Source organism: Pteropus vampyrus, unplaced genomic scaffold, assembly GCF_000151845.1.
Source record: "Pteropus vampyrus isolate Shadow unplaced genomic scaffold, Pvam_2.0 Scaffold79, whole genome shotgun sequence".
NCBI classification, from domain to species: Eukaryota; Metazoa; Chordata; class Mammalia; order Chiroptera; family Pteropodidae; genus Pteropus; species Pteropus vampyrus.
Window position 1 is genome coordinate 1,599,201 of NW_011888860.1, and position 24,977 is coordinate 1,624,177.

General features: G+C 37.5%; 1 protein-coding gene across 20 annotated transcripts in view; it reads right to left on the reverse strand.

Moving 5' to 3' along the window:
* Positions 1-24,977, reverse strand: part of APBB2 (amyloid beta precursor protein binding family B member 2) — a 338,648-nt gene that overhangs the window by 296,101 nt on the left and 17,570 nt on the right. The gene's annotated exons all lie outside the window — the stretch shown is intronic.

Genomic DNA, 24,977 nt, shown 5'->3' on the forward strand with positions numbered 1-24,977 from the left:
AAAAGAGAAGAAAAGGAAAAAAATTACTATGGGTTTTTTAAAAAGTAAAAAAAAAAAAACAAAAGCTATAAATGGGAGGGATTAGAAATGAAGAATGAACTTAGTTAAGAAAAATGTTCATTAGTTTTGTTTTATTAATCTAAAACAATCTTAAAACAAAATGAGGTTACTCTAAGTTAAAAGTCCATGTATAACAGATGAGGTAAGTAACCACTGTGGGGAAATACCCACCCTACATAATTGGTTCAAGGCCAGGAACTCCCAAATCCCTTAACAATATAGTATACTACAGTGAGTGAAGTGAGGAGGAAGGGTAATGCCAGAGCCTCCTCCAAAGGTTCCCTAACTGTGCGCTCCAGGAACATTTTCCCCAGGAGTCTGAGATTTAGAAACTTTCTATTTCTTTTCTTAGTTTTATAATGATTTTTAAATTGATATATAATAATAAAGCATATCCTAGGCCATCTAGATGCCAACCTTATGACAGTCATGTAATCTCAATTCCTGGTCCATGGCCGGGGACTGGGGACACATGATGTAATCTCAATTCCTATATTTGCATTTATAAGCACCCTGGTACCAAGGTCGCTTCAAATGAGAGCATTTAACTCTAGTGATTCTCAAGCTGTGGTACCCCAGACATGGTCTCAGAGGTAGCATTATCTCAAGTTTGAGAAACTTCAGGCTAGTTACTGTATCACATCCATTTGAAAGTAAGAAGAGGTAAACTACATTACTTAACTGATGCGTTGAGAAGCACACATCATTTCCATAATATTCTTAACAAAAATGCACAGCCTTCTTTTGCCATGAAGAAACCACCAACAAGCTCAAATTAAGAGGCATCCTACAAAATAACTGGCCAGTATTCTTCAGAGTGCCAAGGTTATAAAAGACAAAGAAAGGGTGACGCATTGTTCCATATTAAGAAGACAACCGGATGCAACATGTAGTCCTGGATTGGATCCTAGACCAGAAACAGAACATTAATGGGCCATTAACTGGCAAAATTTGAACAAGGTCTCCAGATGACAGTAATAAATCAATGTTTATTTCCTGATTTTGGTGACTATACAGTGATTATGTAAGAAAATCTGGTTGAAGAATGTAAGGAAATTCTTTGTACTATTTTTGCTACTTTTTTTAAAGCCTGAAATTATTTAAAAAGTTAAGAATAAAAATTTTAAAACAGACAAAGAAACCCAAACAGCAAAGAACCTGTTCACTGTCTGTTAATGTCCAGTCAGCTAAAGAGCATGGTGCCCTCTGCAGAGACGCCCCCTGTGGAGATGTAACCAGAATGCGATGATGCATGTTTTCACTCAGCTTCCTGGGAAAGTGCCCCTCCAGAACTGGTGTCCAGGCCCCTTTCTAGCTCTAATCTTCACTGACACTAACCATCTGGTATTTTAGTTTACATGAGTCTCTTCTGATTTGGGTTAATCCAGTGTCCAATAACTTTATAGGTTTACTGAGAAAAGAAATGATTTTCCAGTTATCAAAGCTGAGAGCGAGGTACCAGACTACAGTGATAAGGAGCTACTCACCCAGTAGGCTCTGCTCAACAACCATTCTGCAAACCTGTAACACCCACAAATTGTTATTGTTCCAGTGCTTCCTGCAAAGATGACAGGCAGCTCCAACAAAAAAGTATATATTTCAGGTACAGTAACCTTGTCAGGTAGGGGATGTTGTCAGTAGCAAACTTTGAATCTTGTCCAATAAACAGGATTTGGGAGGAAAGAAGAGCTAAGGGCCGAGAGCCAAACTCATACACAACTCAGCAAGAGTTTAGCAGATTATTTGCTTGAGTTAAGTAACCTTTTTATAAGGCTCCATGAGGACTTGTATCCGCAGTGACCCAGAATCATCCTTAGAAACATAAATCTATCCATGTCTCTCCCCAACCCAAAACTCTTAAGTAGTTTCTCATTGCATTGAAAATAAAGACCAAAATCCTGGTCATAACCGGTGTTCCAGCCCCTGCCAGCTTCTCCAGCCCTTCGGCAGCATCCTACCCTCTTGCACACTACAATCCCTGAGTCAGCCTGCATCATCACTTCCAAGACTTAGTACAAACTGTCATCTTTGTCCAGAATATCTTCCCACCCACCCTCCCCTCCCCACCACACACACATTTTGGCCTAGCTAACTTCCTTTCCACTCATCAATATTTACCCAGGTTTCAGCTTAAATATCACTTAATTAGGAAAACCTTCCTTGACCAACCTTGGAAACTGGATGAGAAGCCTCTGCTTTACATTCTCATAGCATCCTATAATTTCTCTTCATAGAACCCACCCCCATTTCTCAATATACATTTGTAAGGCTCCTGGTCTCCTCAACTAGATTAGGAGCATCCAGAGGCCAGGGACTATTCTGGTTTGCAAACTCCCACAGCCCAATGCCCAGCACAGAATTTTATACTTCAGACATTCGGGTGGATGATCCAGCCCCGCATCCTCAGCTTATTTCAAAGATTAAATGAAATAAAGTATACCAAGCATATGGATACAGTAAATAATAAGTGATAGCTATTAAAATTACAACAAATGATTTTGCTCTAAATATGCTTGAAATTTACTCCTGCTTTTTTCTTTTACCTGATGGAGGGGGTAAAAATCCTAGCAAAAGATGCCAAGCCATCATTTTTTCAATGATATTTTTGACTGTCAAGTCAGCTCATTATAGGATACTGAAAAATTTCAAATTGCAAAGTATAACATCAAGAAAGGAAATGCTTCTAAAATTAACACACTATACTTTTTCTACTCTGAGGTAAATCTGTACTCATCATCAGTACCTTTTCACTTCCCTCTGCAGCCTTCATTGTTGCCTTCTCTTTCAGAATCCTGGTTATTACCACTACAAGGACATCTGTTCCCTTTTCAAACACCAAAGACTCTACTAATAACTTTCATATAGATGAGTTTCAACTATGGCTAAAATTTCATTTGCTTTAAAAACAGGAAAAATGTGCTTCTCTCTCAACTAGGAACTAATAAAAGCAGGATAAATCAGTTATCCCAGGTAGTCCTTGTTTATAGGACTTAAAATCATTTAGAATTGTAATTTAGTTAAAAGATACAAATGAACAACTGAAACACCCAAAGTGACCATTTTTTCTTTTCAGGATATGTTTCAGTGTAACAGCAGCTAAATTCCCCTGGGCTCAGGCAATATACTCAGGCAAAGGAAATGGGCCAAATACTAAGATTTCTTAGGGGATAGATAACTAGATAGAATCCTATTGACCAGAGGAGAAATGAGAATTCAAGAGTATGTTGTTTCCTTAAAACAAAACTATACTTTAGGAAAATGTGTCTCTAGAAAATGTCTCCACTGAAATGGTTACACTCCAGGTCTATGTATTACATGCAGCAAAGCCTAGCAGCTCCATGCAAAGCCCAGTGGGTAATTCAAAGATGGACAGTGTAGGGGAGAAAAGACTTTACTTCTACCCTCCTAGGTGTGGTATCTGGGTCTATGAAATAAACACAACAGACAGATTAACATGAGAAAAGGTATACAAATGTATTAATTTTTATGTAATTTTTTTAACATTTTATTTTTTTAATTTTTCCCCTGCCCCCTCCCTTCTGGTAACAAATGTGTTCATTTTTAGTATTATGTGCACAGGAACACCTGGGGGGGGCGGGGAGTGAATACCCAAGAAAGTGGTGGGTTTTGAGAGTTACAGACCATCTTAATACAGGAAGTGGGGGAGGACTGCAGACCTCTCAGGAGAGAGTAAATGATTTTTAGGAAGATGAATGGAAACTGAGAAGAACAGGTATATATTTTGTGATAAAATCTGCCTGGGTGTGGTACGTGTTAACAGTCAATCCTCCGTGGTTGATGAACCACCCCTCCACTCCCCCGCTGAAAGGAGATATACAACAAGTGAGTTCCTTTTGGAGGATCTGTCTTTAGCTAGGTAATAGTTTATAATAAGCCTCTCACTGCATTTGCTGTTTTTTTTTAAATGTCTTAAGTCCAAAATAATCAATACACCAACCGAAGCAGCATATTTTGGTGTGGCATGTCCCGAACTCTTTCAGATGAAGTCATGACCCCTATACTCACAAGGAAGGGATAAACAGATACATAATAGATACAAATATGCACACACATACAACTGATACTTTGAATCTCATGAAAGCTATGAACCTTCTGGGAGGGAGAGGAAACACAGTTATACAAAAGAGGCTCTCTTAACTGATCTCCGTTTAACCACCTTGTCAAATTAAGCAGCACATTGCATGTCCTCTGCTGAGCATAATGACTGATGTTTGAACACACTAGCAGCTCACAACTAATAGGAGATGCTAGTTGAGCACAGAGCTTCTCAAAGAGCTTCTAGACACAGATGTCTGTCTGCAAATTGTTTGTTACCAGCTGTCCAGAAAATGAAGATTGGACATGTAGCCATTAGCCATGATTAAAAATCCAAGTGCATGACTAGTGGATTTCTCTCACTGACTAGTTCTGGTGGTGTTGACCTTGTAAGGTGGGTTGCATGTTGCACCAGCTGCCTACTGATCAAGTGCTATCGAACCATGCGACCACAGTGATAGTTTAAGGTTCCTCTGTCAACTGTAATATGAAAGTATTAAAATCCAGAATCCATTTCCTCCACTGAAAGATCTTTTAAATTTGACCATAAATTTAAAGGATAAAGTTAGAATGGCTACTGAGGAAGAATGGAAAGTAAATTTTGACATGGTAGCATTACTTGCTTCACTTTGGAGAAAAGTGAAAACTAAAGATCTTGACTTTGCTGAAATTGCCTTAAAATGTCTTTTTTTTATTCTCATCAACATCCCATTATAAGACCAGTTCTTCCACCATGAGTGTTATTAAAACGAAATAATAAATAATTTAGATACACATTATACATTAGCCCTAATATAAGCTGCCACCAACCCTAGAGTAGATAGGTTAATAAGAAAGAAGTTCATTTGTGACACCAAAACGAACAAACAAACAAACAAACGGAGTGTTTGTTTAAAGTATGCATAGAATGTTTAATATGGGGAATCACCATTTTACTCAGAACTTTTTGTTTAGTTACAACTAGAATAACAAATTAATCAGAAAAATAGTGATTCTTTAGGTGAATTGCCTATATGCATGCTTTTGAAAAACATGTACAGCTTTTATAATTGTTTTCTTTTTTCCCTGCATTATGTTTGTTCTGATTACATTTAATAAAATATAATTTTATTTCTGTTGTTTCTAAAACTAAGTTAAAAAATTAAATATGCATTTTTATGGTTTTTTTGTTTCTTTTTTATTATTTATAAAAGTGCAGGTCCATAACAGATTGAAAATCTGTTAGACTTTAACCACAGAGAGGTGAGGAAGCAGTGACGTGCTCCCACCAACTACGCTGTGTTGTACCCTAAGGTCAGATATGTTTATTCTTAATCTATTCATGCCAGCTCTTTTCATTTAATTGTATGAAAACGCGTAGTAAATTGTATATAAACACATAAAATGAGTTCAGAAAAATTAATGTTTCTATGAAAATAAAGTTGAGTTTTTGAAATCATTCAATAAAAGCGAGACACTAAAATAACTGCCACTATATTTTGTGTGAGGAAGAAATGGCAAAAGACTGGGAAGCAAATCATAAAAATCTGCAAGAATTCTACGCTCAGTTCACAAATATCTTAAAGGTCTTGTAATACTTTAGAGGAATCCAAATGAAAAACAGGTAGACAGTACATCACAGGTGCAGTTTATGTGCAAAAACCAATGTGGAAACCACTTATCAGGCCCTACATCAGAAATCAGCAAACAGATGTACATCTATATGTTTGAATTTAAAATAAAATGTTTGAGATATGACTATAACATTTGCTTTTACATTTCTCCACTTTAACTGACCAGCAGCTGATCATGAAAATCCCAGATAAGAGAGCTTTTATAGTAAATACAAAATTCTGCACAAAATATTCAAGATATTCTGGTTTCCTGGCTCTGTTACTGAGACATAACTGGTAAGTGATAAAACAGGGACAAAATACAATGTATGGAAAGACTCACACCAATCACAAAAAGCACAAGGAATCCAAAAAGAGATTCTAACCAAATAAAGAAAATGAAACAATCTGTGAAATTGCGAAGCATATGTTTCTTTCTTAGTAACATATCCACACCCAATTCCTGCAAAGAATGTGCTTTTTAGCAGTTGACAACATTAACCAAATTAAAGCAGAGCTCTCAGGGGACAATTTTCCAGGCAGAGCCCAAAAGTCGAGAAACAAAAGCAGACTCAAAAAAGAAATATATTAAAAGTCCTTTATGAGATACTGTAAAACATTTCCTCTTAATATAAATATAAAAAAAGTCAGTGATTCTGAGCCATAAACCAAACTAATCCAAAGACATGGGTTTACTTTAATTTAGAATTCACTTTTTCTAGCATATCTACACTGGCCCACAGTTTAAGATTAAAGTTTTAATTTAGTGTTTGTAAAAATAAGCAAAACAAATGAAAATAAAAATAGTGTGCTAAGGGAAATTAACACAGCAAGGCTGTTAATAAAGCATCTGGGTTGACAAAAACTAAAGTTATAGAAAAAATATTTTAACATTTTATTAATACTCCAACTGAAATAATTTGAACACAAATTCATTTTGAACTACAACCAGAGTGTACCCTAGCCCCACTTCATAGTATTGCAATTTTGCTAAATTAATACAAAATTTCACTGTCACTTATATTACACAAATGAAATGGAATGGAAATAATATGAAAAAAAAGGACATGGGAATAAGTGTAGGAAAGGGAAAATAATTTTTCTTCTACCCTTCTGAGTTCTTGGCTGAGATTCCTATAATAAAAGACAGAGTAATAAGAGAAAAACAAACAAGTTTATTAACATGCATATCTCATGCATACATGTGAGATATCCAAGGGAAAATGAGTAACTAAAAGAGATGGCTTAGAATTCAGGCTTAAATGTCATCTTAATAGGGAAAGAGGAAGGGGAAAAATAGATCTTTTAGGAGAGAGTAAATCATTTTTTTTTTTTTTTTAGAGAAAGTAAGACTTATTGAAAGTACATTTTAGAAGGAGACAGGCCATGCTAAGGCAGGCTACAGCCCTATGGAATTTAGGAGGTGAAAAAATAAAAGAGTATATGCCAAGGGAGAAGCGGGTTCTGAGCAAAGAGGGCTGTAACCAAGAGTAAATGATTTTTAGGAAAGCAAATGCACCCTTAGAAAAATAGGTAGGAAGTTTGTGACAAAGTCTGTCTGGGTGTGGTTATCTATTTCTAGTCTCCCACCCTGTAATAAAAGTCAATCTTCTCTGGTTGATGAAACTGCCAGGGGGGGGGGGGGGGGGCAGTCAATGACAACTGACAACTGCGTTCCTTTTGGAGGATGTGTCTTCAGGCAGATAAGGGGAGTTCAAGCCTCTGCCTACATTTGTTGTTTTTCAAAGGTTCTACTGCTGAAAATAATCAGTACATCGAAGTGACATGTCCTGAACTCCTACAGTCATATTTTGGGGTGGCATATCAACTGCTACCCTGCAAATGCAAGGCCTATGCAGGCAGAGGGGGGAACATTGAGCTGATGTTCCAAGTCCTGATCTCTAGTTCTGGCTCTGCCCAAAATTAGCACCATGGCCCTATGGAAGTGGCTCGCTTTAACTTTGGGGTCTCCATCTGTGAACTCAAGGAGTCAGCTTATATACACACCACTGGTACTATCCATACTAGGATTCTACTGCCCTAGAACTAAATATACAACTGATGTGGAATGGAAGCTCTTACAGGTAATAAGAAGGGAGCCAAATGTAAGAATCTACCATAGTGAGTAGATCTGGACACTCACTGACTCGGCTGATAGTTATTCTGGTTACGAAACAAAGGAAAAAATGGGGAGATATGTAGTCCAAAGAGCAACGTCAAGGACTACCAAACTCACATGACAAAATGCATATAACCACAATATAACTTTTAAAATTTGACATTAAAATAGATTTTCTTCCTAAATTTGTAATTAAGAAAAATGTCTTTTTAAAAAAACAAGAACGAAATGTATTGAGACAAAGGGATTCACAGTGGTTATTTCAAAACTGCTTTACTGGCATCTTTTATCTTCCCTAAACGAATGTTAAGTTGATTCTCTTTTTAAGTGAAAGGTGATAATGAAGTGATTAAGAACACGCACTTGAAACTATATGGCCTGGGTGCAAGTCCCAGTAAGCGGCTGTATATAGCCTTGGGCAAATTTCAGTTTCCAGTTTCCTCATCTATAAAATGAGGATAATATAGTTTGAACACTTCATGTGGTTGTTTAAAGTTAATAGGATATATACACACATACACAAACACACACATAGCACTAAGCAGTGTTCCGGCGCACAGAAGAAATAATATGTGTTTGTTAACATTTAATGTTAACTTCACATTTAACTAAAAATAGATGTTCACTAACATACCAAATGAAAAACCATATAAACATCAAGTTCCTAGAAAACCTCACATAAAAATATGAACATTAAACATTTCAAACAAAACAATTCTAAGAACTGTATATGTCATATGACAGATTTAGAAACTGTATGACAATCGCTTCATTTAACTATTCTCTCAGACTCCAAACTTTTGTCAATCTATCCTATATGTAGCCGCTAGATTAAATTTACTAAAACAATGTTGGGTTTAAGTCACTCCATACAAGAGCCTTTAAAGATGCCACCTAGTACAGGATAAACCTCATATCCCAGGACCAAGCTCTATCCCTGCCCAGACTAGAATGAGCCTCTAGCACTTTGTACTTCACAGTTCTTACAACAGTTTGTAATTATATATTTGAGTGATTGGTTAATACCTTTCTCATCCACTAGAATGAAAACCCAAGAGGCAGGCCTGTGTTTTATCTACCACTGTCTATCACAGGTCATGGCCTGCTGCAGGTGCTCATTAACTATTTGATGGATGAATGAACCTCATCATCCATCAAGGCTCACAACACCACCTAATATGTATGTTCTTTCACAGTTTGCAAAAGACTCTCATAAATTTTCTTGTCTGAGCCTCACTGTAAGCCTTGGGGGAAGGCAGAGCAGAGGAGAAAACCTAGGCCTCAAAATTCAGGGCTACTCAAGGTCACATCCTTAGCAAGTGGCAAAGACCCAAAGTGTTAACTCCTCATCTGGAGCTCCTTCTAGAACATTCTGCTACCTGAGTTAAATCCAATACAAAATATACAAGCCTTGATCTTGCCTTGCACTTTCCAGCCTCTACAGTTTTTACTCTTCCTTCCTACCCACCTAGAACATCCTCCTACCTCTTTTCTCACTTTTCATTCATTAAACAAATATTAATAAGGACCATGATTAATGGGAAAACCCTCCTCCTTCCTTCAGGGCCCACCACAGTATCACACATGTGCCACTTCTATTGAATGGACATGCATTTATTCACTCAATAAAACTTTTTCACATGGATGGACCTAGAGGTTCTTATGCTGAGTGAAATAAATCAGACAGAGAAAGATAAATATCATATGATTTCACTTATATGTGGAATCTAAGGAACAAAAAGAACAAACTAATCAAAAACAGACACAAATATAGTGGACAATTTGGTGATGAACAGAGGGGAGGGGAGTTGGGGGACTGGGAGAATGGGGTGAAGGGTTAAAGAAGTACAAATTAGTAGTTAATAGATGGTCACAGCGATGGGGAGCACAGCATAGGGAATGCAGTTAGCATTAATACGTTGGCTAGGTGGAGGGCCAGAAGAGGGAGGGAGCAATTGGAGGGATCATTTTACTAACTATATAGATGTCTAACCAATGTACTGTATACTTGAAACTAATTAAAATAAATTAATTTTTTTAAAAAACTTTCATTGCAGGGACACTTACTTGTTCTTTCAATACAGCAATAAGCATCTGCTAAGTATCATACTGTATGAGGTTCTAATGATAACTGTACAGTTGGGATATTGGGGTCCTAGTGGTCTAAAAACTACTGAGATTTCTAGAAAAGTATAATAATGTAAATCAACTAGATTTAAAAAGCAATACAACTAGATTTAAAAAGCAATACAAAAGCCTGAGATGTCCCAGGTACCTTGAGATGTAAAGCAAACACCAATATACATCAAAATAATATTGATTATATGAAATTACATGTCAATTTAAAAAAGAATATAGACTAAATTTATCCATCATTATAAAAAAAAAAGAGATGGACTCCCAGTTGAGATGGTATTACTAAGTGGACGCTGTGTTCACCTCCTCTCATGATCACATCAAAATTACAACTAAACTACAGAACAACCATCATTGGGAATTGCCTAAGGTCTGATCAAACAGAAGTGTTACAACTGGGGAACGTATAGAAGAAGCCACCTCGAGACTGGTAGGTGGGGCAGAGACACGAAATGGGCTGGTTCTATGACCAGGTGTGGCAGTTGAAAATCGGGAGGAATATCTTAGCTGCAGAAGTTCCCCTGGAGGAGCGAGGGGTCCTGGCCCCACACTGTGCTCCCCAGCCCACAGTTCCAGTGCCAGGAAACATGTCCCCACAACCCCTGGCTGTGAAAATCTGCGGAGATTGTGGCTGAGTACAGCAGAGAGCTAAGGAAGTCACAGACATTCCTCTTAAAGGGCCCACACCTGGACTTACATGCAGTTGGACTCACATGCTCTGAGCTGCAGCCCTGGGACAGCAGCTTGAAAAGCACCAGAAACATAACAGGGAAGAACTGAGTTGTGTGGCTTCAGGTCAAGGGCTAGAGGGGCAGCTTTCTTTCAGACAGAAGTGCTGGCAGAATCTACTGTTCTTTTGTTGAGCCTACCCCTCCCAGCGTGCAGATATAGGCAGCCATTATATCTGAGCTACATCAGCCTGGCTAACACAGGTTGCCTGGCCCTGGCGATTTTCTGAGATTCAGCCCCATCCAACTTGCAGGTCCACGAAATCTGTTTCCAATGGCTTTTCCATACAAATGGCCTGTCTTGGCTCATGCTATGGGCTTTCCTAAAACCTCTCAAAGGTTCACAAAACCCAAACAAACAGCATCTGGCCTCAGTATGCCTGGTACCTCTTGTTGAACAGCTCCAGGCCTTGCACTAGAAGCAGCTAGCCTTGGTTGATGGCTTGGTCTCTCAAGGCACCTGTAAGACTAGCTTGGGCGGTAGCCATCTGCAAATTTCTTCATGACTTGTCAGGTAGCTCTGGGCAGGGCACAGGCTGCGGCTGAACTTGGCCTGTGACAGGGCACCTCCCAGAAGGCCCCGGGGCCAGTACACTCTGTGGTCAGCTTCTAACAGAGGTGGAGCACCACCTGGGGCGGCATCTGGAGCACTCAAAGGACAGGTTGAGCAGGCCCCAGAGCTCTGCTAAAGAGAATCTTACTCTATAAGGTCATCCCCTCACCAGCTAGTCCTCCCAATTATCCCGAGGATCAATCCCTCCCATTGATGTACAAACGGCAATCGAGGTCAACTACAACAGGAAGGCACACAACCCACACAAGGGACACACCTGGAGCACCTAGCTCAGGTGACCAGGAAATTTCGACTGTGCCACTAGGCACCACAGGACACCTATTGCAATAGGCCATTCTACTGAGACTGAGAGACATAGGAGCCCTACCTAATACATAGATACAAACTCAGGGAGGCAACTAAAATGGGGAGACAAAGAAACATGCCCCAAATGAAAGAACAGAACTAAGCTTCATAAAAAAGAACTAAACAAAATGCCAAAGATTCTTAAAAGCAGCAAGAGAAAAGCAGTTAGTTACCTACAAAGGAGCACCCATAAGACTGTTGGCCAATTTCTCAACAGAAACTCTGTAGGCCAGAAGAGATGAAAAACAAGGGCTGACAACTAAGATTACTCTACGCAGTAAAGCTATCATTTAGAATTGAAACAAAGATAAAGAGATTCCCAGACAGGAAAAGGTTAAAGGAGTTCATCAGCCCCAAACCAGTAATACAAGAAATGTTAGAGAGACTTCTTTAAGAAGAAAATATATATATGTATTAAAAATAGGACCAATAAGATGGCAGTAACTATATATCTATCAATAATTACTTAAAATGAAAATGGATTAAATGCTCCAGTAAAAAAGCATTTTTACTAAATGGTTAAAAAAACGTGACCCTTACATATACTGCCTATAAGAGACTCACTTTAGATTGAAAGACACACACAAAGTGAAAGTAAAGGGATGGAAAAAGATATTTCATGAAAATAGAAATGAAAAAAAAAAAAAGATCTGGGATAGCAATACTTATACCATACAAAATAGACTTTAAACAAAGGCTATAACAAGAGACAAAGAAGAACCCAGTAATCCCACTCCTGGGTATTTATCAAAAGAAATACTTTGAAGGAACATGTGCACCCCTATGTTCACTGCAGCATTATATGCAATAACCAAGATATGGAGGCAATCTGGGTGTCCATCAATGGATGAATAAAGAAGAGGTGCTACATATATACAATGGAATATTACTCAGCCATAAACATTTTTTTAAAAGAATGAAATCTTGCCATCTGCAACAACATGGATGGACCTAGAGGGTATTGTGCTGAGTGGAGTAAGTCAGAGAGAGAAATACAAATGCCATATGGTTTCATTTACATGTGGAATCTAAAGAACAGAATAAACAAAACAAAAACAAACTCATAGAGAGAACATTTTGAGGGTTGTAAGATGAGAGGAGGGTTGTAGGGATGGGTAAAAGGGATTAACAAGTACAAATTGGTAGTTACAAAGCAGCCATGGGGATGTAAAGTATATTATAAGGAATACAGTCAATAATATTGTAATAACATGCGATGGGTACTAGACTAATCGAGGTGATCACTTAAGTTATATAAATGTCTAATAACTATGTTATACATAGTGACTATATTATAACTAATATAATACTGAAAATCAACTGTAATTGAAATCTTTTTAATTAGAAAAAATATGTTTTCCTAAAAGTGGTAAGCCAACTATAATTAAAATATTAAAACATTATTTTAAAAAATAAAATAAAAAATCGATTCACATTTAATGACATTTTGAAGCAAAGTATCTCTAGGTCTGTGCCATCAAAATGTTTGGTTTTTTTTTTTTAACAGTTTGTATTTTTTTCTTTTTCTCATTTTCTTTATGGTGACATTGGTTAACAAAATCTGCTAAGTTTCAGCTGTACACTTTAACAGTACAGTATATCTATATTTACACTGTGTGTTCACCTCCCATAGTCGGATTTCTTTCTGTCACAACATATTTGACCCCTTTACCCAGTCTACCTCCCCCACCCCCTCTTGTAACCACTAGTCTATAGTACATGTCCATGAGTCTCTGTTTGTCCTGTCCTTTGTTGCTTTTAGGTTTATATCCCACATGCAAGTGATATCGTGTGATTTTCAACATTTTCTGTATGGCTTATTTCACTTAGCATGACTATCTCGAGGTCCATCCATGTTGTTGCAAATGGCAGTATTTCATCTCTTCTTATGGTTGAGTAATATTCCATTATATATATGTACCACTGCTACTTTAGCTAATCTATCGTAGGACACTTTGTTTGCTTTCATGTCCTAGTCACTGTGAATAATGCTGCTATGAACATGGATGTGCAAATATCTTTTTGGATATGGGTTTTCAAGTCTTTAGGGTAAATACCCAGTAGAGGGATTGCTGGATCATACGGTAGATCAAGTCTTAGTTTTTTGAGGAAACTCCATACTGTTTTCCATAGTGGCTGTGCCAATTTGCAGTCCCACCAGCAGTATATGAGGGTTCCTAGTTCTCCACATCCTCTCCAACATTTGTTATTACTTGTCCTGTTGATTATAGCTATTCTAACAGGTGTGAGATGGTATCTCATTGTGGTTTTGATTTGCATTACCCTAACAGCTAGTGATGTTGAGCATCTTTTCATACATTTGTTGGCCATTTGTATGTCCTCTACGGAGAAGTGTCTGTTCAGGTCCTATGCCCATTTTTTGATTGGATTGTTTGTGGGGGGGGTTTGCTGTCACTGAGTCATATGAGCTCTTTGTATATTTTGGATATTAGGCCCTTATCGGAGGCATTGCTTGCAAATATATTTTCCCATTCAGATGGTTGTCTCTTTACCTTATTGACAATTCCTTTTGCTGAGCAGAAGCTTTTTAATTTGATGGAGTCCCATTCATGTATTTTACCTTTTACTTTCCTTGTCTTTGAGGTCAAATTCATAAAACCCTCTTTAAGTCCAAGGTCCTTGAGTTTAGTTCCTATGTTTTCGTCTATGTATTTTATTGTTTCAGGTCTTATATTCAGGTTCTTAATCCATTTTGAGTTAATTTTGGTGTATGATGATAGACAACAGTCTAGTTTCATTCTTTTGCAGGTGGCTTTACAGTTTTCCCAGCACCATTTACTGAAGAGGCTTTCCTCTCTCCACTGTATGTCTTTGCCTTTTTTGTCAAAAATTATATGCTCATATAAATGTGGGTTTAATTCTGGAATCTCAATTCTGTTCCATTGTTCCGTGTGTCTGTTCTGCTGCCAATACCATGCAGTTTTGATTACTGTTGCTTTGTAGTATAATTTGAAGTCTGCCAGAGTGATGTCTCCAGCCTCATTCTTTTTTCTCAGGATGGCTTTGGCATTCGGGGTCTTTTGTGCTTCCATACAAATCTGATGATTTTTTGTTCTATTTCTTTAAAAAATGCCAATGGGATTTTGATGGGGATTGCATTAAATCTGTATAATGCTTTAGGTAATAAGGCCATTTTAACTATGTTGATTCTTCCAATCCAAGAACGCAGAATATCTTTCCATTTCTTTGTATCTTCTTCGATTTCTTTTAATAAGGTCTTGTAGTTTTTATTATATAGATACTTCACATGTTTTGTTCGATTTATTCCTAGGTATTTTATTCTTTTTGTTGCAATTGCAAAAGGAATTATTTTTTCCACTTCTTTTTCTGACGCTTCATTATTAGAGTATAGGAAAGCTAAGGATTTTTGAACGTTGATTTTGTATCCAGAGACTTTACTGTATTTACTTATTGTTTCTAGTAGTGTTCTCATGGAGTCTTTAGGGTTTTCTATATTGAGAATCATGTCATCCACAAATAATAACAGTTTGACTTCTTTGTTTCCTCCAAATGGTTTTTATCAATCAACTCTATTAAATAGTTAACAGCCCTTCTCAAACTTGTCAGCTCAAAAACACACACAGTTAAAAATAGGAAAAACAGATTCAGGGATCCTAGTCTTCTGAAAACCACAATTCTAAATACAACAGCAATAAACTTGCAATAATCATCATGAACTATAGTATCAATTAAATGTTGGTGTGCGAAATATAATGCAGAATTACTGCCACATTAACACTCCCTGAAGATAAATCACCAAGACTTTAAACAAGTGAAAATTGATTATATGAATATTTAACACAGCTTGCTTTACTTAAAACTTCGCATAGCAGACACATACTAGCATCCAAAAGAGCTACAAATGGTTAATAATCCTAGACTATATATAAATTCAGAAGAAAGGAAGACAGCAGCCTGTGAATCTTCCTTACCTGGGAAATGACAATATTTTACAGCCTTGAGGAAACGCATACAAAACAGTATTCAATAATATATTAATGCACTACAGGACTTAATAGAAACAATCCGCAACTAATCCTCTTTCTTCCCACCTAATTTCCAATGCTGAACATAAAAAGTCAATCTCAGATAAGATAAGAGGGCAGCTGCAAGAACAAAATAACACTTGGAATGGACAGAAACCTAAGAAATCATTTGTGTAGGCAAAGGTTTGAGTCCATGATGAACTTCCTTCCATATAATGCACTATGTCTGTATCTCCCACCCCACCATTTCCTTCGCAGACACAACTGCTTTCAAACACTGTCGTCCCATGGGTCCTGAATAAGCCTAAGTAAACCTGCAAGATGTTGGGGTTGAGCTTGTTTGCTTGCTTGAGGTAAAAGAGGGCAACAATCCTTTGGTTTCTGTAATATTAAAAACAAAAACCTATGTAAATGGTGAAATTTCAGGTAAAATTCTAAAATTTCTTTTTATACTTTATTGTACAGTGTTGTGTTTTCTACTGAAACCTGTACCTTTTTTATAACATGAGAAAAGACAATAAGAGTATTTCAATTTGAGAAAAATAGGTAACAGTAATAGTACATTGGTGCAAATGGGCTATTTTATGTAAAATATACATAAACTAGTGATTCTTAAGTTCAGATTTTGTCTAAAGAAGCCATATACAGGAAGGATAAAATTGAATTTAATGACCACATGCTATAAAATCAGAAGGCTTGGCTATATGTACCAAACCATCAAGTACTGTCCACATGATCCTGGGTGAGTCATTCAGCTTCTCAGACCCCATTTCCTCACTTGCAAAAAGAGGACTCTGTAATACTACCTATTTAACATGTTTATTTTAAGAAATAAATGAGAAACACATGCCTTTATGTACACATGTATACATTCATAAACTGTAAAGTGGCATCTAAGAGCTATTTATTATTAACGATCAAGATTTTTTCATCTAAACTGAAAGAAACTTAAATAGATAGTACTCTCTCATTTCTGTGACATGAATTTATCTGTTCCTTAAAATTTCAGCTTCTCGTATAAACCAAATATACTGCAGCGGCAAAAAGCAAAACTGTGTGTGTGTGTGTGTGTGTGTGTGTGTGTGTGTGTGTGTGTGTGTTTCTCCTAAATGATATCCCCTGTAGACTGAAAAATCATTAGCCTTTAACTCTTTCCAATATATATTTACACAAAAGACTTTAAAGTTTACTTGACAGTCAATTTTAAATTAGATTCCCATTCAATTCACATTAAAGTGCCTACAAGTTGTGATAGGTGCTTTTATGTATGTATCTTTATATTCTAGAAGAACATTTGGAAATTGACTTGTAGAAAAGAAAATCTAGAGACAGAATAACTAATTAGCAGGTTGGGGGAAACACAGGAAGTCCTAACAGGGTTAAAAAGTGGTTCCATCTTACATAGCTGGTGGGAATGTAAATGCAAACAACCACTTTTAATAATTTTATTAAAGCTAAACAACATGTTTGCCTTACAACCCAGCAATTCCTCGCCTAAGAATACATCTAACGGAAATGTGTGGTAAGTATACAAGAATGTTCACAGCACTGTTATCATCAATAGCCCAAAACTGGGAAACCAAATATCGATCAACAGCAATGTGGATAAGCTGAAGTATATTCATTTGACGGACTACAACACACAGTGTGAACTACTCCTACTCACAACAATGCGGACAGTTACGCAGAAGACAGCTCTGGGGGAAGAAGAAACTTTCCTCCACTCTTCTAGGTTCTTTCAGCTAGTCTAACTACATGAGACAGATTAACAAGAGGAAATAACCAAATTTAATTACATACATAGATATGAATAGAGTCAGAGACCCCACATACATGAGAGGTTCAGAGAAAGGGAAATTGAGGCAAATACAACATTCTGAGCTAAGGATGGGGTAAGGCACCTCAGGGATTCAGAGGAAGTCATTCACAGGGCAATAAGAAAGGCAGATGTTAAGTAATTAGAAGTTTGCCCTGCTCCATGTATAGATAGGTCATACAGAGTTATTTCTGGTGATAACATTTATTATGGACAAGGCACATAACTTAAATTCTTTAAGAAGGAAGTAAAAGTGTTTCATGAGCCTGCAAGATCTAGAGTGCCTTCAGCTCAAAATAATTCACATGGCAAGTAGCACATCTTGGGGAGGCCTGTTCAGAACTCCCTCCACAGACAACATAAAAGCATATATTATATGACATATCCACTCCATTTACATGAAATTCAAACAAGGAAAATTCATCTACAGTGACTGAGGTATAATGGGAGGGGTTCTGTCCGGAAGGAGACAAGAGGAAAGCTGTAGAACAGATGGAAAAGTTCTGGCCAACTGCTACATAGGCACATGCAAACAGAAAAACTCACCAAGCTGTACATTTAAAATTTGTGCCTTCATTGTATAGAAGCAATACCTTAATTTTAAAAATGTAATGAGTAAATAGCATGTCTTGACACAGAGTAAATAAATAAATAGCTAGATAAATAAATAAATAAATTTAATGTGTAAATAAAATGCTCTTAACCCTACGTTATAGTAATAGCAAATCCCTTCCCCAAAACAGCTCACTGAACACTGCTACCTGATAACAAAACAGCTTCACTTCAAAAATCAAGCAATAAAAGCATCTCAACAAACTGAAGTCTACAGTACAAGTGAATGTATGTTTATGTACATTTGTATGTAATTTTTGTAACATGTAGCTTTCCTGAAGAAGTCATTAAGTGTTCTGGACATGGCTCAAAATCTTTAGATGTAGAACCATGGCCCTGACATAGTATGTCATCGCTCTCTTTCATTTTCTTTAAAACCCCCAAACAAAATTTATTGATCCCATTTGTGTGTTAGCAGAACAGGTCTCTATGGGGTAACACTTATCATCTGTCAGCCCCTGAAAGATACTCCCAGGACTCATGCACTTTTGTCTCCCAAGCACCTCATACACTACTGTAGCACAGGGCTGATGTGCAATAAATGTTTATTGTGCTTTGTTTGAACAAGCCAACACACCCTCAATAAAATGCCCTTAAAATTTCATGGCTTTCTTCCAAGACTGAATCAAGAAGAAATAGAAAATCTGGACAGACTGATTACTACAAACAAAATTGAGTCAGTAATCAAAAAGCTCTCGACAAACAAAAATCCTGGACCGAATGGCTTCACAGGTGAATTTTACCAAAAATTCAAAGAAGAATTAACACTTATCTTTCTCAAACTATTCCAAAAAACTGAAGAGGGAGGAAGGCTCCTGAGCTCATTTTACAAGGCTACCATTACCTAGATTCCAAAACCTGACAAAGATATTACAAAAAAAGAAAATGATAGGCCAATATCCCTGATAAACATAGATTTTAAAACTACTCAACAAATTATTAGCAAGCTGAATTCAGCAATACATCAAAAAGATCATACACCATGATCAAGTGGGATTTATTCCTCGGATGCAAGGTTGGTTCAATATCCACAAATCAATTACCATGATATACTACATAAACAAAATGAAAGAAAAAAATCACATGATTATATTGATGGATGAAGAAAAAATATTTGACAAAAATCCAGCATCCTTGAAGAAATAAAAATGTTCTACAGCTTCACATACTGCTTAGTCAAATTTCCTTACAATATATTTGCTTTCTAAAACGTCCCATATCAAAACAATTTCCTGCGTAGACTATTTCTTAAAGTTTGGTCTGTGATCATCTCATCAAAAGTGAGAAAAGAAGAGCAAGTATCAGTCATGGGAAAAGGGACACAAGTCCTCCTTTGTACAGTCAGATTAGGTTACTGAGTGTATTTTGGTTTCCAATGTTTTGTTGTACAGATGACGCATCACAGACAACTTCACAGTAGTCTTACATACCTGGCCATAAAAATATTGTTTCATTCCTGCACTTAGCTAAGCTTTATCTCCTCAGTAAGAAAAGGCAATCGAGCCAATAGTAGACCCCCAAAAGTAAGATTCTTCTCCAAGAGATCTCAGAAGATACTGGGGGATAGAAAACATATACCACATATATTTTCCTCCTCTACTTTAGCCTATAAACAGCCTCCTCTCTCTCTTATTAATGCCTGTGTGCTTAACATGATCAAATTACGGTTATGAACGATCAGTAACAACCTATTTAATTCCTCTGCCTAACATGGGATTCATTGACAATGTCAACAGCTTTTAAATTCTTTTCAGTTTATTTCTATGCATTCATTTATTTTTATTTTTTCCCCAACCTTCCCTAGAAAACCCAAGAATAAAAGAAGATGCAAGCCCCTCATCAATACAGGGTGGCCAATCTGAGAGCAATCATTGGGAGTGCCATTTGATTGTGCCTCTGGTCTGTTGGGTGGTGCTGACTCAGTCACATTCCCAGTGCAGTGGTCAAGGCATCATACTGAATATTTGGCCAATACTAAACATTTGTAAGCAATGACAAAATAAATGAAGTCTTTTTTTCCCCCTTGTTCATTTTCAACCCCTTCATTTCACCATGATTAAGGACATGTTTTCACAAACCATAGGTGATGGCACCCAGTCAAACAATGTTTTTGACAACTGAGAGCACACCATCTGATGCTGAGATAGATCCTCTGAACTGTTATTCTCTTCTAAGGCAGAAAAATAGCATAGTTGGGCACAGCAGTAGAATTAGAGGCTAGATTATTTGCTACTAAACCTCTGACAGTGTGAGCTTGACAATGAACTGTTCACAGTTAAACGTAAAAGCTTACTGGCTAAGAAATTGGACTAAAAAAAAAAAAAAACTAGTAGAGCTCTAGTCTCAGGTCAGCTACTTTGCACTCAGATTCTTTAATCTCATTATTCCTTTCTAGATAACCAGAGTATATTAAATAATATATTTCAAACCTTTTTCATCCACCAATTACCTTAACAGTAAAATAGGAAAAAGATAAAGACCTAGGGAAAAGAATGAATGAAACTGGTACCTACTATGTGATAAGCCCTCTTAGCACTTTCCCTATATATGTTATCTCCTACAATCCTTACATTTTAAGGTGGAATTGGTGCCTCCAGTCTGTGGATGAAAAAAACTAAGGTGTGACTTGTCCATGATCACACTTAGGGAAAGAGCTAGGATTTGAAGCAAGGACTGAAGGACACCAAAGCCTCAGACTTTCCCCTAGACTATGATCCTCACACTGGCATTCCTGAGCTCTCCAAACGGAAACCTGAGAATCCCCAAGGCTACTTTCATCAGCAAGCTTAACACATTCCTTACGCGGGCTGCCATTTTCTGCATCATTACTTCTGTGGCTCTCCCAGGACCCAGCTGGGTACAAGACCACTGCTGCTACTCTTATAGCAGCTGTTGGAAAAATATAGCACAGCCTTGGGCAGAGTGGAAGAGTCTGAGTAAGGAGAGAGAGAACACACGCACGTGTGCACACAAGCGAGATGTATGTGTATGTATAAAAATAAAATAGTAGGACACAAATAAAAATAGTAGGACTGCAATAAGAAAGTAAAGATAAACTTTAAGACATTCAGAAGAGTGGTCACATTTCTTTAATATGGATAGTGGACACATCAGTATCTAATGCATCAGCCTCTACTTACTGGGATACTTGCATATTGAAATATTTTGTTGAGACAAAAACCTATAGATAGATATGGATACACAGATATCAATTCAGGAATAGTCTCTCACACACACATCTGGAAGGCTACCCAGCCTATCAACTAGTGACAATGCTATCTACAGGGAGTAGGAAGAGAGAATGGGGCATTTATACTTAATGCAATTCTCTATATCTCAAGAAATAAATAAGATAGAACCTAAAGAACATGCATACATTTACAATAATTACTACAGTTTTACACAGAGATGTGATTCATTTTTAGATTTGACCCAGCTGACCACTTCTTTCCCTTGAAATGCATCTTCACTTGGCTTCTAAGACACAGATATCACATTCCCACCTCAGTGGCCACTCTTTCTTGGTCTCCTTTGTTCTTCTTCATCTCTCCAACCTAATCTGTCAGTATGAGGCTTAGCTATTGCAAGTTTTCTCTAGCTTCACTCCCGTCCTGAATGACTTTTATATTTCCAAACATATAGGAAGCTGGACTCCTGATCTGCCCTGTCTTTGTCCATTCAGGCTGCTATAACAAAATACCAGAGACTGGTAGCTTAAAAAGAACAAAAATTTATTTCTTAAAGTTCTGGAGGCTGAGAATCCAAGATCAAGGGACCAGTTGATTCAGTGTCTGGTGAGAACCCTCTCCCAGGTTGCAGACTGCCAATTTCCTATTGTATCTTCACACAGTGGAGAACAGAGAGAGTTAGCAAGCTCTCTCAGGATTCATAAGGGCACTTATCTCATTCAGAGGGCTATACCCTCATGCTCTCATGCATCCTAATTACCTCCCAAAGGCCCCTCTTCCTAATACCATCACATTGGGGAGTAGCATTTCAATATATGAATTTGGGGAGGAACACGAATATTCAGTCCATGACACTTGCTCACCAAAATCTGTTTCACAGAATCACAGTCTTCTCCATCTCAATTCAAAGCAGCCTCACACTTTCAGCTCAGACTATTTTCCTCAGAATCATCTGATTCCTAACTTTCTATCACACTCCACATTAAACCCATCAATAAATCCTGTTGGTTCCACTTTGAAATCACACCAAGAATCCAGACAAGTTCTCACCATTTCCACTGCTACACCTTTGTCCAACATGCCATCATCTCTCAAACCAGATTACCAAATTATCAGTATTTGACTGATCTTCCTGCATCAACCCAGCACTCCTAAAATCGATCCTCACCATAGTCATCAGATGACCATTGTAAAATGTAAGTCAGACAGTTCCCCTTGGCTGGGAACACTTTCATCTTCACATCTTAACTGGTGTGAAAGTCAAAGTCCTCTCAATGGCCTAACCAGCCCTGCAGGATATTTCACAATCTTCATGCTCACCTTTCTATCTATCTGATTCCAATTACGCCTTTTCCCTTCATTCACCCCATTCTAACTATGCTGAGATCTTCCTGCTCCTGGAACGCTCCTTCCCCAAATGGGCCCAGCACTGGCCAGCCTCTCTCACTGCTTTCAAGTCTTGAGACAAACACCACCTTTTCTGTAGACTCTTCTCTGACTCCTCCCCCCTTTTAAATTGAATCCCTTCCTTCCAAGCTCCTCTTTCCCCTCTTCTCCACCGCCGGAGTCTGGTTCGTTTTTTCTGTACAGCACTTATTCCTCGTAATGTTATTTCTTTTATTTAGTTACTGTGCAAAATCCTGACCATGGGTGTAAGTCCCACAAAAGCTTGGATTTTTGTCTGCTGTGTTCACTGCTGTGTTCACTGGCACTTATATGACACTCAATAAATACGCTGGACTAAGAAATAGATATAACCTCTGCTTAGCCACTTATTAGCATCAACATTTTAAATTTAATGCAAAACAATTCCATGATTACTATTATTTTGTTTCTGTCCTGAATTTTCCAAAATGATTTCTAATTAAGAATCTCCCCCCAAAATCTCACTCATTAGCCTGTCCCGTGTCCAACGTTCGTCTTAGCTGTCCCTGAAATCAAGAAAGCCTAATTTTTTTTCAAGTGAGAGGAGGCTTAAAAGGCTCTAACTCAAGTGTTAACAATTATATCCAAATGTTGAAATTTTGAGTGATGTTCACTTTTTATTTATTTTTTTGCCCGAGTCTTGTCATAACGAGCCCATTATAACCAATGAAAACCACAACTAGAAATGATCCTCCTTCAAAAAATAAAAGTAAAAGCAAGTGGGACCATGGCTGAAATCAAGCATTTGCCATCTACAACTCTGAGCCAGAGAAATCCTGAAGCCACACATCTCCTTTCACCTCTGAACACACACCAACTGAGGCGGCACCACATGCAGACTGCGTTCCAGTGGTGGCTTTTTTAAAACCTACATTGGTTTAGAACATAATCTGATGGCACCAGGTAATTTGGAAACAATTAACGACAAACTAAAATCATTTTTAAACTGATCACTGAAAGATACAGGTGGTCCACCAGATTTTAAAACAAGACCATGTTGGCTCAACATTATGTTTATTTTTTTTATTTTGCGTAATCGGCAATCTGCACATAGCTTTGTGCCAATGTCTGGCCTATTTTAATCATTTTTTCCCTCTATTTAAACAATGTGTGTTGCATTTTTTTACCTCCTAATCACAATGTTTAAATGGTGAAAGTTGTTTTCAAGAGAATATATGGACTCAAGGGTGCAGCATTTATGCAAGTCCATAGAAATAACTGCACTCAGCTAAGAAAATTAAGTGAGCCTTCTTAATTGTCTTCTAATAGCAAATACAAGAGCAATGACATTAATTAAAGCCAATACTTTTTGAACACTTACTTTGGCCAAGCACTGATCTAAGCACTTCAAATTAATATACTCATTTAATCCTCCCAAAGTCTCTTATCACTATTTAAAAAATAAAAATACAGCAGCACAGAAAAATCAAAAAAGCTTAAGGTCACACAGCAGTAAGTGGCAGAATTTGAATCCTGATTCCAGGACCTATACGCTTGTGCCACTGTGGGTGACCACTGGGTGTCTGGTACTTGCCGTGGTGTTAAGATTCCCTGCCTTTTGATACACTGCTCCTACTTCCCCTAATGCTCTCTCTGTCCTTTGCTGTCTGGAAAACCCCTATTTAATCTCTAAAACTCATCTTCGAGAAACCATCCCTGACATTTCCTGGAAAATTAATCATGCTCTTTCTACTACCGCCATTGTCTCTGTTCATATGTTATTTCACTAACAAATAAGTACATCTCCCCTCAACTTGACTATGAGTTCTATGTGGAAAGGAGCTGCATTTCATTCATACCTGAATTCTCCATGCTTAATAAGTATCAAAAGAATGAATTAATTTACAAATCTGAGATCTTTTGGGGTTCATTTAATAATATAACAAACTTTATTACTATCTCCATTTTGCACATGTGGAGGCCGAGAAAGTTAAGAATTCTATTATTGCCCAAGGTCAGAGCTCATAAGAACCAGAGTTTGACTACAGGCAGTCCGGCTCCACGCTCACAGCCTTCGCAAGACACAGGTTCTGTACTAGACTCTCCAAGGTCCAGAGGAAAGGTGACACTCAGTTCTGGCCCATAAAGATGCCACATGGAACCACTTTCCTCTCCTCCTCACATCAATAGTAGAAATGGTCAGTGAGGGTGGGATCCTGTCTGCTTGGTTCACCTGGACACTCATAGGGCTGTCATTAAAAAGGAAGCTCAATGGATATTTGACAAATGATCAACTCATTTCTAATTAGCTTTGAAATGATTGGGGTGGGATTTTTTTTTTTTTACATATAACAGCACCAGGCACTGTTCAAAATATTA